Source organism: Mauremys reevesii, unplaced genomic scaffold (genome assembly GCF_016161935.1).
Source record: "Mauremys reevesii isolate NIE-2019 unplaced genomic scaffold, ASM1616193v1 Contig160, whole genome shotgun sequence".
Lineage (NCBI taxonomy): Eukaryota > Metazoa > Chordata > Testudines > Geoemydidae > Mauremys > Mauremys reevesii.
Window position 1 is genome coordinate 24,738 of NW_024100783.1, and position 14,864 is coordinate 39,601.

The following is a 14,864-nucleotide window of genomic DNA, read 5'->3' on the forward strand; positions in this document are numbered from 1 at the left end:
GATTTGGGATAAGAAAGTCCCCCGAGTACCATGAAAAGGAAGAATTAATCCCAGGACCTCAGCATAGGAAAGTATAGCAGAACACATGCTTCCTAGAAAGCTACCCAAGAATGGACTCTCAGTCATGGCCAGACCTATAGCTGGGTCAGGTTCTGATCTCAGTTACTGTTACTCCTTTATCAGTGTGGAGGAACTCCATCCAAGTCAATAGAGATGCTTTGTATTAAACCAGTGTGAGAGAATTTAGCTCATCAGGCCGGTGCTCAGGTCCTGCCACTAGCTCCCAGGCAGCTTCCCATGAGTTAATGGATCAAGCCCCAGTGACATCAAAAACCAAACTTTGGCCTGTGAAGCACCAAGACAGCTGCACTCCTCTGGGGCAATGCAAGTCACTAAGCCCAGGACGAAGCTCATGAGAGGTGTGGACAATGCATTCTCAGTTGAGGGGAGCTGGCTGGGAACCAATGCCCAGGGAGATCAGGCCAGAGCCTAAGCATCTTTAGTAAATGCTGCAAAACTATCCCCTTTGGAGATGTCTTTCAACCATGAGAACAACAGTCATGGCACTAAGCCCACCCCTTCTATCTAATAAACCTGATATAGACACCTCCTAAACCCAGACATGGACACCCCCTTCTGCCTAAACCTAACACTGAGATCCTAACACAGAGACCCCTTAAACCCAGACACTGACATCCCTAAACCCCAGGGGTGCTGGAACAATTTTTATAGTGGGGATGCTGAGAGCCATTGAACCAAACTGTAACCCTGTATATAATGGAAACCACTTCAAGCCAGGGGTTGTTGCAGCACCCCACGCACCCCTAGTTCCAGCACCTCTGCTAAACCCTGACACCCCTTCAATCCTAAACCCTAACACTGAGATCCTAAACTCCACCCTGAGACCCTAAAATCTAACACTGATGCCTCCTAAATCCTGACACCAACACCCCTTCTACACCTTAAGCCTGACTCTGAAACCCCAAGCCTTGACACTGACAACCCCTTCTACCTAAGCCTAACACTGAGACCCTAAATCCTGACACTGACACCCCTTTTACCTAATAAGCCCTAACACTGACATGCCTAAACCCTGGCACCCCTAATCCCAACCTGACACCCCTAACTCCAACAATGACCCCCTTTCAGTCCTAAACCGAACAACAACAAAACCAAAATGATCTACCCCCAGCAGAATGTTTATCCCCAAAAAGGGAGAAGTGCCAAAGACTCCATGAAGTCCACTAAGGACTATATAGATACATTCTGGTCCATTGGGCCTGAATCTCCATTTACTGCTGCCCATGTAACTGCACCGGGAGAGAAAGAGGAGATCAGGCTGCGTGAGCACAGACTTTGGGATGTAGCCCAGTAAGACGTCCCTTTGAATTATGAACCAACAAGTTGCTGTGATGATTGAGGTGGGTAGTGACTGGTGTGTAAAAGTCAAAGGAAACACGTACAACCATCTCTCCGCGGATTACGGGGGCATCTTCTTGGAAGACTCCATCCAGTTTCTGCTTTTCCAGGATCAGGATTTTTCCAGGATTCTATCTCCTGACTGATCGTGCTGGGGGCTCTGCCTGTCTCCAGCACTCAGGATCCTGAGCTACCACCATCACCTGGGAACCCCGACCAGTTCAAGCCTCATGGAGTGGGTGAGATCCATCTCTCTCTCTCTGTTTTCTTTCCTACCTCAGGTATTAACCTTTAAAATGTAACTGTTATGTTTGTTTAGCCCTCCTGGTGTGGTTATCACTATGATTCAATAAATGACTTTTATGGTTCAGCTGGTTGCTTTTCTCTCTCTCTCTGAATTTTACTCTTTTGTGTTTTAGCTTCCCCCATTTACTCTGCAGCGATGCTTCTTGTACCTAAGCTAAAGATCCCCGTAGTGCCCCAAAATATACTGTGGGGTTTGCTCATCAAGTGTGTTACTACCAGTACAATTGTAATGTGAATGTGTGATAGGGATGTGTTAAACTTGGGGAACATGGGTGGGTGGGGGGAGCAGCTGAAAGTGATGCTCAATCCAGCCTATTGAGACCAGGAGCACATAAGGGTACCAGCTTGAAAGTGCTCCTTAACCCAGCCCATTGAGTACAGGAACACATGAGGGGATCAGCTGGAGAGTGCTGATTGACCTGGTCCTCTCAGACTTGCTCTGCTAGTGTGTGTGTGCACATGTTCATCTAGTTCTAGCGCTGGAGGAACCCAGCCCTGGAGAACCGAGGTCCTGCAGGAGAGCTCCATTGGGAGGGGACTTGCAGAAGGAAGGAGCAGAGCTCCATGTGAACACACAAGTGACTTTCACAGCACATTAATTGAATTACAGAAGCCCCTCCCTCAGAAGAGTAACCCTGATAAATGAGCCTACCCCCAAAGTAACGGGCACATCTGGGAACAGTGTGCAAAAAGCCCTTTTCCTTCCTCAGGAAAGTTGGATCCCAGACATGTTGGTTAATGCTGCTGGGAGATTGCTTTTGGTGAAAAACTGCCGTAATAATTGATTTTAGACTCTAAGAAGCATGTTATGATTTTCATTTTATATGTAACCAGTTCTGTTTCCATGATCTTGACTCACTACCTCTTAAATCTTAATCTTTGGTAATGAATTTAGGATTATTCCACTATACATATGTCTCAGTGCTGTGAGGTTATAAAGATCTGATCCTGAGCTGTACCAATCAAGCTGTTTAGATTCTGTTCCCTGGTAATTTCTGTGAGTGTCCTGTGACAGTAATCTGATGCTACTGGGGGACACTTTCAGAGGGACTTCGTGGCCGCGGTGCAACTACTGTTACCATGCAAGGCAGAGCAAGGGCTGGCAGAGCCCTGTGGAGATTGGTAGGCTGGCTAACAGACCGGTGGTGTTATGCTTGACTAGATATCAGCTCCCTGAGAAAATCTTCCTCTCACCGGATGAGTAACAAGGTGACTCAGAGCCTGGGCACCCCAAGAAAGCTGCACACATACCCCTGTAACCTGCTTTCCCTCCTCCACGTGCCTCTTTATCTTAGCCAACCCTCAAATATGTTCAAACCATGTTCAAATATGTTACAGACTGTTATAAAAAGGACCCCGCTCAACTGTTCTCCATGTGCACTGGATGTAGGAGAAGTAGGAATCAGCTTAATCTGCAGCAAGGGAGATTTAGGTTAGATATTAGGAAAAACTTTCTCACTATAAAGATAGTTAAGTTCTGGAATAGGCTTCAAAGGGAGGTTGTGGAATCTCATTACTGGAGGTTTTTAAGAACCCATTGGACAACGAGCTGTCAGGGACGGTCTAAGTATAGTGCTGGATGGGATGATATTTCTAGGACCCTCCCAGCCCTACATTTCTAGGATTCTCTGAACTGTGGAGTTTAACTGGTGAGCCCCTCAGTGAACTGCCCCATCAGCCTTCACCCAGCTCTAGTCCAATGTGAATTATTAACAAAATGAGCTGGTCCCCGATATGGAGACATCACAAGACCAGTGAGCGCAGCAGGACATACCCTGTCAGAGATACCCAATGACAGTCGTTCCCTTGTAGTGCAGTGGGGGAAGCTAGGGAATCCAGTGGTTCCTCTCGGCTAAAGTCTTGCAGTTCACAAACAGGGACTTGGCTTAGAAAAGCAGAGATGCCTTCCCTCACACACTATTACAGGCACCGAGCCTAAGGCTGTAAGTAAACAGACGCAGTTCACAGATAGCCTTCTGACCCACAAATAGGCTAGACAGGAGGGAGGATAACTCGCCAGAACACAGTCCATCCCACTTACAACCCAGAATTCATCAGCAACACTGAATTCCCAGAAAAACAAAGATGAGAATATGATTAAGAACCAGACCCCAGGCCACTAACTACAGTAGATCTAGCTTTGTGGGGACTGCGGAAGAGTGGTTAGAGACCCTAGAGAGGCGCTGAGCTGAGGTCTTCGTCCAGCTCCACGGAGAAAGGGCAAGGGAGGAAGCCCCCACATCATGGTTACAGAGGACATTGAGGAAGCCCCAATTCTCTGAAAGACGAAATCAGGCCTCTGAGCAATTGAAACAGATACTTCAAACAGTTTAGTAGGAAATATGTACACAATATATACAAAATCTGGAGCTGGGTTATTTACATATGATCTTGTTTGTGAGATACATGGCCAGCACCTGAAAAAGAAATGTGAAGAATCATCAGTATTTGTCCAGTGCCCCTTAATACACATAAACAGAGTGCAGAATACTAGGGAATAACAATAGGAGAACATGGACTGGGAATAAGCTGCTGGATACAGTATAGAAAACAATCACCAAAACAGGAAACACTACAAGATTAGGGGAACCCATATTACTTAATAGAGTCGCTTTTGAATTAGTGGAATGTGTCAATTCAACAGGGCTCTCTATTGATTTCCTTCAAATATTCAACTGTTACAGGAACGTTGTCTCCCCACTGAGAACTATAAGCAATAACATCCCAGACTCCCTCTGCCTTTCGCCCTCCTCTGCAAACTGCTGCCTGGTGAATCCTCACAAGCCCTGCACCCAAGGGGACAGCAAACTGGAGAATGAGGTGGTGATGGAGACTAGAAACCTGACCATTCAGTGACCTTTTGATAGGAGGTGAAGGATCATAGTAGCTAACTTTGGAGGATGAGTTATATCTGCTGAGCGCCTTCTGTGAAGGGCAGAGCATCCTTATCTCCCAATAACATCAGTGGGAGTTTGAGAACACTCAGCAACTCATAGGCTTGGGCAAGACAAATACAAAGGCCTTGGGTGGCTAAAGTTAAGCACTAAAATCTGCAGGTAGAAGCCTAAATACCCATTATAGCCACCTGCAGAGGTGCTGATTAGGGCACTTAAATCTCTATCAGCTTTGTGGTGTTTCAAATAGATATTTGAAAAACAAGGGGACTGATGTTTAAAGGCATATTTGGCCTTTGGTTGCCATTAGACAACTTTATACCAGGTGAGTGGGCTTTCCAAATCCAGATACCTGAACTCAGACTCCTAACAACCACGGGTAGGTGCATCAATAGGGGTGGGGTTAGTTGTAAAGTCACCCTTTTGCTGCCCTATGTTGCAGTGGAGCAGGGCAAAGTAGCCATAAAGCTGCCCTAAGAGGCAGCTAGGAATTCCCCAGCATGTGCAAATCCCTAACACCCAGAGAACCAGCATGTAGAGTGTACAGCCAGTGTAGCTGGCTGTATGTCACCAACTCCTAGCTTCCCACCCAAGTATATGGGGTGTGAGCTGGGAACAGAAGATGGCACACACAGTGTGCGTTGTGCTACAGCTATCTCCAGTGCAGCAATGGCTGTTACAAGACAGCGTAATTTAGAACAGCCCAGAGTCTAGAGCTCAGGTGTATTTGAGGATCTGGGCCAGTACTTGACTGTTACTATAATAATGACCTCTGAGCAAGCAGTATAATCTACATGCTTATCAATGAGCTTGTCCAGAGGCTGCATGTCCATCAGAATGACTAGATGTCCTGATGTGTAATAAAAATGCTTGAGTAATAAAAATCAACCCAGGCTACTTTACAGGGCCTGATCCTTCTCTCACTTACAGCATCTGAGCAGTAGGACAACAGCGACTACTGCCCAGTATTATAGTTGCCTCTGTCTTCTTCCAATTTTGGGTAGCAGCAGCGAGGAGTATAAGGGCCCTACTGTCAATCAAAACTTAACCCCACCCCTTGACCCAATAAGCCCTGCCCGCCGGTCATCAGAAGCCCCACCCCATGGGGGTATTACTTCTGGGGTCAAGGCAGACACATGACTGGAAGCAAGGTGTGTCATGTGACCCCTCTAAGAACTCCTTCCACTATACCAATCAGGATAGATTTTGCCCCGATAGGAACGCCCCGAGAGAAGATTTAACCAACCAGGGGGAGTTCCGGGGTTTGTGTGACCCCTCTAAGAACTCCTCCCACTGCCCTCTACCAATCAGGAGGGGCTTCAGCCACTAGAGAGCACCCTGAGAGGAGATTAGACCAATTGGGGGGAATTCTGGGGCTGGGTGACCATCCAGAAGTGGTTCGTGTGACCCCCTCTAGGAACTCGTCCCACCACCCTCTACCAGTCGCGATGGGTTTCGGCTGCAGAGGACTGCCCCGAAAGGAGATTTGACCAAAACAGGGCAGGTTCTGGGATGGGGTGACCACCCAGAAGAGGGTTGTGTGACCCCTCTAAGAACTCCTCCCAATGCCCTCTGCCAATCAGAGTGCATCACCATCACCCCACAAGTTCCAGAGCTGGACAGAGAAGGCGATCTCTTACCAAGAAGACATGTTTCAGAAATTGTGGAAAGGCTGAGAGGAAACGTGGACTCCTTTACCACCCCCCTGAGAACTTCAGACTTTGTTTTAGCCCCGCGGACCTTTGGACTCGTGTGGAGAAAGTGCTACAGCAGCAACAGTTCCGAAGAAGTTGAGGGAACAGCCGAGGGGATTCCTTTGGCCCAGCCATTGATGGATACGCCAGAACCTGAACCCAAAGCCCAATCATTCATGAGACACACCAGTGAGCATGGTGGCCTCTCGTTGTCCACCACCCTGGAGGAGGAAGGCGATCATTGCTTGGGGGAGTTACCGGCGGACAAGCTGAACGGAAAAGACGTCGCTCAGGTAAATGAATGATTAAGAAGCGACAGTTGATGATGAGGTGTAATGAGGTTAGGAACCTGGGGTTGTGTAAAACTAAATAATAAGCAGTGAGAACTTACACTTGTTTCTTGTCTGAGACAGCTCGATGATGCCTTTCTAGAGGACCCGGAGGCCCTGGACAACGTTGCATCAAGCAGCAAAGATGAACCGGGCCCGCCTTGTTTTTGCTGAACGCCGCTAAAAATTGTTGAAGAGGACTTCGAGGATGAAGGTTATAAGGAGTTTAGGAGAAGGTTTGGCATGGAACTCGCTGAGCCAGTGCCACATTGTGAGTGTAAAAATGTATGTGGACTATCGTATGCATTGCTGTTTATGCTGTTCTTAATAACTGTCTTAGGGAAAAGCTTTTTGAAGATTGTGAGGGCTATGTCATAGATGCCCCAGCCCAATGGCACCATGACTGTGTGATTTGGACTTCAACTTTATATGTAAATTTGTAAATTTAAATATGTAAATTAAAAAACATCTATTGAAAAGGGCTCTGTGACTATATGCATTTCTGTTAGAAGGTCTCTGGCCCTTAAGTGAGCTAAAAGTTTTAATGGAGCCTCTTGGTTTGTTTTCAAGAAGCTGTATGTCTTTTAAATTAAAAAAATGGTTTGTGAGAATCTAACTTTTGTGGTTTTGTGTAAAAAAGACCCATTTACAGCAAAAAGCTGAAATGTATGTTGTGGGAGGAGAAAAAATCCTAAAAATGTGTTTACAGTGTAACCATTCTGCCCATCAGAGTTGGCAGCAACAAGAGCTGCATTCAGTTGCTAGGAACTCCATTCCAATAACACAATGCAAAACTGGCTCAAGCCCTCAGCCAGTGGGGCACTGAGGCTCCCCTACTACAAGCTAAAATCACCACTTACTTTGTTAAGTAGTAGGGAGGACTCAGTGCTGGTTCACCATTAGCCCAAAGTGAATTCAGCTCTGCAGTCTGTAATCAGACTCTTCATGGAATCAAAATTAGCACTAACATTTCACAGTGGAGACAGGAAGAAGAGATGGAATTAGTGTCTGGGGCCCACCAGGTACAAATACCTGTCCCCAGCCTCTCTCAATTTGCTGAGTTTTGGAACCCATGTCCCTTGCCTAGCGAGTGCTAATTAGTTGATGGCGAGTCCCTCCCTCATAAAAGGCCAAGTACAGTTCCACTGTCCTTGATTCACATAATCAGGATAACAACACTTTATTCTTCCTGCCTCAATAACAGAGAAACTGGGGATTCCACAGCAGCCAAAGTGACCATTTGGGCTACTGTGGGCTCATGCTAGGCGGGGTGGGTGTGCCTGTGCAAACGAGATCAACCCCTGACATTCTTTTCCACAACTCACCACCAAATGTCAGGGTAGATCTCACCCTGACTCTGCTTACAACAGTAAAACAAACAGGGATGGTTCAGACATGTGTTTGAGTACAATAGAGTTGACTCATCCTGTTGAACTGAATGGTTTTAACCACACCCCCACTGAATAGTGAAGGTAACTGTGACTACTTATCGTTGTTGCCATAGGGATAAATTTGATTGGTGTGCACCCATAGTAAGGGAGGTGGGTGGGTGAGTTTTGATTAATATGAAATGAAATAAAACCTCAGGAATTTGCAGATGTTATTGGACAGTTTAAATATAACCCCTGGAGCTGACAGAGTGTTATTGGACAATTTAAATATGACCCGGGAGTTGGTTGGATGCTATGGGTCAATTCAAAGCCATTAAAAGTTTAAATTAATATATTTACAACAAACAAACAACCCCCCCCAAGGGTCTAAACCAAAACTGAAATGTTTCAAGGGGTCACAAACCTTCACCATGCTTTAGAAGAAGCATTTGCTCTAAAGACAATCAAACATTTAAAAGCTCTAGGGGGCTTATTATGGCTGTGATACAACCATTTTATTTCAACCCCCACCCCAAACTTTATGCATGAAAGAAACGTTTTAAAAAACAAGCCCCAAAGAGATGTACTGATATCTGCAAAAGGTCCCCACTTGGGACGGGGGGGAAGCAGTTACATTAAGGATTGGGGATCTACTGTTTAATACTGTAAGAAGGCCCTACAGAAAAATGTATTTTAACTAAAAGAAAAAATGTAGCCGAAAGCACCTCAGTTGTGCAGACAGCTTAATTCCCACACCCCAGCTCACAAAAGGGAATGTTAGGAAGGGGCCTAAAGTCCTTAAGTCTCTAGTATTTCAGAGCTGTAGCGATCAAATCAACCTGCTAGCTACTATTTTGAAGTCCTTTTGAAACAAAGGGCTTGCTTGGATGGTATGAAAACCTCAGGTATTTTGGAGACTGTTTTTTTCCAACAGAAACTCTTGAATGGCTGCTGGGCTCCAAGAGGAGGTATGCTCCCTGTTTTAAACTCTGAAAATATATATTGTATAATATCACTCGTTGGCTGTGCTGTCTTAGTAAATAATGGTGCCTGTGTTTATTGCAGTGTGATCTGTTTAGCACAGAACTAGTAACTTTAAATTGCATTTCATCACCAGGCCAATGTAAAAACCATTTTAACTGTAGTTTTGCTTAATAACTTCAGATACTACACAGGTTGTATAGGGATTTGGGGCTAATACTAACTAACAGTTTTTGCTTGTTCTTTAATCCAAAGGCCCAAACACACATTGAGGGGGACAGAACAAGCATGTGCCTGCAACACTTTATCCTGTAGTAGAAGGTAACTTTCTGAAATTGGCTTTTAAATGCGTGTGGGTTTTAAACTCTCTCTCTCTCGCTCTCTGTAAAACATAGGTGGGATTTTTTTTTAAGTATATGGCTCCAAAATGATGGTAACGGTGTGTTTCAAACTAAGAGGGTGTTGTTTTTTTAGTGTGCAAAATGTGTTTTAACCTGGATTTTAAAAGTTGATTTTGAAAGCCGTTTGGTTTTTATTTTGCAAAATGAGGTGTATTTAAAAAAAAGTTTGTAGGTTTGTTGTTTTAAAATGGTAGAAAAACTCAAAACTCCTGTTTGTTATACAGCCTGAAATGGATTATTTTGTTTTAATGCTATGACTTTTTAAATAGAAAAATACCCTAATGAATATTTTATTTTTAAGTTTACAAGACAGTTTCATGTGATTAATAATAAATAATAATAATAATATCATCTGCTCCACAAACCTACCCAATACCAGCAGTGTTGAGAGACCCCGACGAACTCTTTCAGTACCTGTTTTCCCTCAACTATAAGGTTTCATCCTGCAAGTTTATCGACGATGAAACAGCATGAGTGTCTTGAAAGGACCCAAAAGACCAGTACTCTGTCTCTGGAAATACCAATGTTTTCATAGCCTGTTTCACCACTGCTTATGCCTGCATAGAACTATACAACTTGCTAGACAGGTTGCAAAAGCAGTGCCTGTACCATGACACTGACTTGGTGATATTTGTGAAAAGGGAGGGTGACTGGAATCCTCCTCTGTGGAATTATTTAGGCAAGATCCCGCCAGATCAACACATCACCGAGTTTGTGTCGGCAGGATCGAAAACATACGGGTAAAAGCTGCCGGGAAGAAAGACCTGCATGAAAGTCAAAAAGTATTACCCTGAACGTAGCAAATTGTGAAAAGATCAACTTGGACAGTTTGAAAGATCTAGTTCTGGACTATTGCACGGGCCTGTGAGAAAACACCTCCAAAAAGATAGAGGTTCAGCAGCCCTCTATCATAAGGAACAAAAATCAGTGGCAAATAAAGACAAAAACCCTTAAGAAAACACAGAAAGTCGTTTCCACCAAGAAGGTCCTAGGAGAAGGGTTTAAAACCCTGCCCTATGGCTTTAAAAATGGATCTGAGGTGGAAACACCCCTTTTCTGCAATTCTTGCGGGGCCTAGCAACTGTGGGAAAATGTGTTGGATAATACCAAACAAACATTGTCTGTTATGCCTGAGAGTATTGGATAACATGGCTATAAAAATCATTGCAAGATACACGTCTGGGCTTGTTGAAACATGTTTTAAGCAAGGCTAGATATGCCCAAGAATTTAAATTTAGTTTTTACAAAATTCATTACCATCCGGTCGTTTTGCACTAAGTCGTTAGAATACAATTTTAAAATCCAGTCAAAAGATAAACCCTTGCTACGATGATGTAAGAAAAACACGCAGTGATCGCTGCAGGCGACAGAGTGGGGGTCTTGTAATTGTCTATTGTGAAACACATTATCTGTGGCATTTTTGTTTAAAAATTTCATAATGCTTTTAGGAAACAGCACGCTATTCAGGGGGGGGGGCGCGCGTATGAGTCAAAAAACTCTCCATGGTTACACCTCACCAGATACAAGGTGAGCCAACGTTCACCAGGTTGGTTATGTGGATGCATGTTGACCACCAAACCTAAGGGTCTCTGAGACAGCTTGCTGCCAGGGAGCCAATCATAAGGGAATTCTTTTTTGTGTAAGGGGTCATTGATGAGACACGTGAGAGCTGCACGGTGTCCATGTTCACATATAGTCAAGCAGAACATTTCTCCTCTGATTTATCACTATGATGTTGTCAAAAACCCCATACACGATCATATTGACGGTGACGGTTAAAGCCGTCCCAAAACGTATTTCTGCTCTCAGGTTCCCGGTTTTAAACAGGGAACAGTGATTGGTGCATTCTTGGTTGGGAGACAGGTCAAAGGCAAACAAGGTGTAACCCCGTGCAAATTCCTCACGGTTGATTAACAGAGAATGATCTTTTACATGTTTACCAGCTGTCTGTACCAGATTCATGTATTCTCTCACGCAGTGTTCTGCCTCGAAGTCTGGTTGCAGAGGCTCGGTTACGGAATATTCCACCTACGCCAGCCTCGTACATCCAGGAAGGGCATATCCCACCTGGGCTTTGTAATAGTTCCTGTAGATGGTGGGGTCGCTGTAATTTTTTAGGATCGCCATAATGTTTTGCTTTTTAGAAACTTCGCTCTCTCCGGGGACACAGGTGCCCCTTGATGATCACCTTGCCAAAGCAATACAAGACGTGTCTGTTCTAATCTGTCTATTTCAATGGTAATGGTATCGATGTGGTGTTTTCTGACAGGAACGTAATGAGGTTTATCATAGGGGATGGTGGCAAACTCGTTGTTCCTTCCTCGGACAGGGACACAACGTAACAGGGGAACAGAAAAGTCCCCCACAAACTCGTGTTCTACAATATCTGTGAACAGACGCAAGAAATTAAAAGCCCTGTGATGTCTGCTGAGAAGGGGAATTATTGGACGCTGTGCTTCGGGCCCAAACCTAGAATGTTAGCTAGCTCCCCGCTGATAGAAAACATACAAGTAAAATCGGCAGATTTAAGACTAACTTTTCTACCCCCAGGGTCGTAGTTCATGACCACCTCAGGCGGTGTGGGATGACGAGCCAAAGTACTGTTCATATGATCCAATAATTCAGGTATGGACGAGTAATAACCTCGTTGTAGGATAAACTCCATGCCATACCTGCAAAGGTGATTTCAAAAGGGGTGTCTTCGTTGATAGTGTTCCGGCTGGGCGGTTATTGTATTTCCACTAACCCACCTCCCAGGCTCTCCGGACATCCTAGGGCTTAATTAGCCGTATTGTAAAGCTCAAGCTGGTGTTCTGAGGAAAAACTGCAGAGCTGGCATTGCTGGGCAACGTAATGGAGAATCCGCTGTCGCTCATTTTTCTCTCTCTCTGTCTTTGCAGGAGGAATCTTTTTGTTTGTTTCTTTTGTTCGTGTCTAAATGTCACAGAGTTGAGAAGCTTCCACCCAGCTGTTAAACTTATCGCCTCCTCAAACCATTTCACCAGTAGCTGCTTTCTTCTCCCTTTTCCTTTATCCACTAGAACTTTTTCGATCCTGTAAATCCTGTCTCGTTTGGGGTTTACTTTTTGTAATTCTTCAGGGTAAAAAGATCCAGTAACTGTCTCACCCTCGTAATCTTTTAATCAGTATATAGGTCTCTGGCTCCTGGTTAAGGCTTCATCCACTATAAATAGCTCATCAGTAAACGTCTGTTCATAACCTTTTTCAAAGGCTCCTTTGACTTTAGATAGTCTCACGTGGTCGCCTTTTCTAAAAGGGGCAACAACTGGCTTTATTTTAAAACCATCTCTATAAACTGTTTTCCATATCTTCAGAGAATGTGAAGGATTAACATCAGCAGGTCTGGTACGTATAGTTCTGTGAAAGCTCCGGTTGTCACTCTTTATAAAGTCAGATAACACGTCTTAAAGCCTCTGTTGTGTTTGGAGAACCGGTGCACATCTACCAGATCTGCCTGCCATTGCGCGTCCACATCTGAAACAATGGTCTTGTTTCTTTTAAAATGTATTTGAGCCAGTTTGTGTAAAGTGTAAGCATCTGATCTGAAAGCCAAGCTGTTACCTGTCTTCTATTTAAAGTTTTACCGTGCTTTTTGGCCACTCAGAAAGAGGATTCTCCCACCAAAGCTCCCAGCTTCCCTGGGGATGTAATATATTTTCATTAACAGAGCTGTGGAGACAGGACTGTTCCTGGTACCGTCTTTTACTAACGCAAGTATGGAGGGGATACAGTCATAGGGACACATTTAAATAAGTTTAATTAATTGCCTGGTTTAACACAACCTTTGACAGCCACCTGTAAAAATGGACGCCATGACCCCTACAACGAAAGACTCTGAGCTGGTTCATTCTTCTATTTTGTCCTTTTCCGGATTTTCCTCTTGAGATCTGCATCTCAGACAGGAGCAAAATCAGCTGATGCATGACAGGGCTACTGATGTGTAAGTTCTCAAAGGCCTCTTGAAAGGCATCGTCGAGCTGTTGAGAGATTTTCAGACAAAAAATCAGTGTAAGCAACCCCCTGCTTGTTCTTAGATTTATGCAATGCCAAGTTGATTCCTAACCCCATTATACCCCCATGATCGACCATCGCTTCTTAATCATTCATTTACCTGAGCAACGTCTTTCCCGTTCACTTTGTCCACCAGTGACTCCCCCAAGCCATGATCATCTTGACACTTTGGGGGGGGGGTTGTCACACTCAACGAGGTTCTTCACAAGGGTTCGGGGTCGGGTCCTGAGGTATCTATCAATGGTCGAGTCAAAGGGCCCTCCTCGGAACTGTAACTGCTATAGCGCTTTATCCATACAAGCCCAAAAGGTCCTCGGGGCTAAAACAAAGTCTGAAGTTCTCAGGGGAGTGGTAAAGGAGTCCATGTCTCCTCTCAGCCTTTCCACAATTCATAAAACACGTCTTCTTGGTAAGAGATGGCCTCCTCTGCCCAGCGCTGGGACTTATGAGGTGATGTGCTGCACTCTGATTGGCAGAGGGCATTGGAAGGAGTTCTTAGAGGGGACACACGACCCTCTTCTGGGAGGTTCACCCCTTCCGAGAACCTACCCTGTTTTGGTCAACTCTCCTCTTGGGGCAGTCCTCTGCAGCTGAAACCCATCGCAATTGGTAAAGGGTGGTGAGAGGAGTTCCTAGAGGGGTCACATGAAGCACTTCCGGATGGGTCACCCCACCCCAGAATTCCCCCCAGTTGGACAAATCTCCTCTTGGAGTGATCCCCAGTGGCTGAAACCCATCCTGATCGGTAGATGGCGGTGGGAGGAGTTCTTAGAGGGGTCACACAAAGGACAGGTCACCTGCCCCAGAACTCCCCCTGATTGGTCAAGTCTTCTCTCGGGGCATTCCTATTGGGGCGAAACCCATCCTGATTGGTAGAGGAAAGTGGGAGGAGTTCTTAGAGGGGTCACATGACACATCTTGCTGCCGGGGTCAAGGGGTGGGGTTAACATTTGATTGATGGTAGGGCCCTTATACCACTGGAGCGCCTTGTTCTGTTTGTCTCCGTTCTGCTTCATTCGCCAAGCGCTCCGCCAGGACAGATGTCACTTATGATCTCCGTTGCCACCAGCTGGACAGTGGGACTTGGGTCTTTCTCTAGGACCCGGAGAGCTGAAATTACAGAGGACATCACGTTAGTGAACAGACTGTCAAATCACAGCTAAGCGTGATCACAGAACCTTGAAGTACCTGAGCAGAATGATCACATGGAAAAATGTGAAACTGGGCTCAGTCCTTCTATTGGGGTGGAAAATACATGATAGATGAATAGGCCTCACTTTTCATATAGTCACCTGTGCCTGAAATAGCTGGAGACGTATTACTTCTGAATACCACACTACAGCCGCTCTCCAATACAAACAAAGCTTTAGGGTCCCCCATTGGGTCCCTTCCATGCTCCCAACTGTGGGGAGACCCTGACTCTACCAGAAAGTCATCC

The 14,864-nt window shown here is 45.2% G+C and overlaps 1 long non-coding RNA gene across 1 annotated transcript; it reads right to left on the bottom strand.

The window, feature by feature from the left end:
- Window positions 1–13,155: 13,155 nt before the first annotated feature.
- On the bottom strand, window positions 13,156–13,792 carry LOC120393199. Its single transcript, XR_005591938.1, has 2 exons — window positions 13,527–13,792; window positions 13,156–13,392 (listed from the first exon to the last, which is right to left on the bottom strand). It is a non-coding gene; the product is annotated as an uncharacterized LOC120393199 (long non-coding RNA).
- Window positions 13,793–14,864: the final 1,072 nt, after the last annotated feature.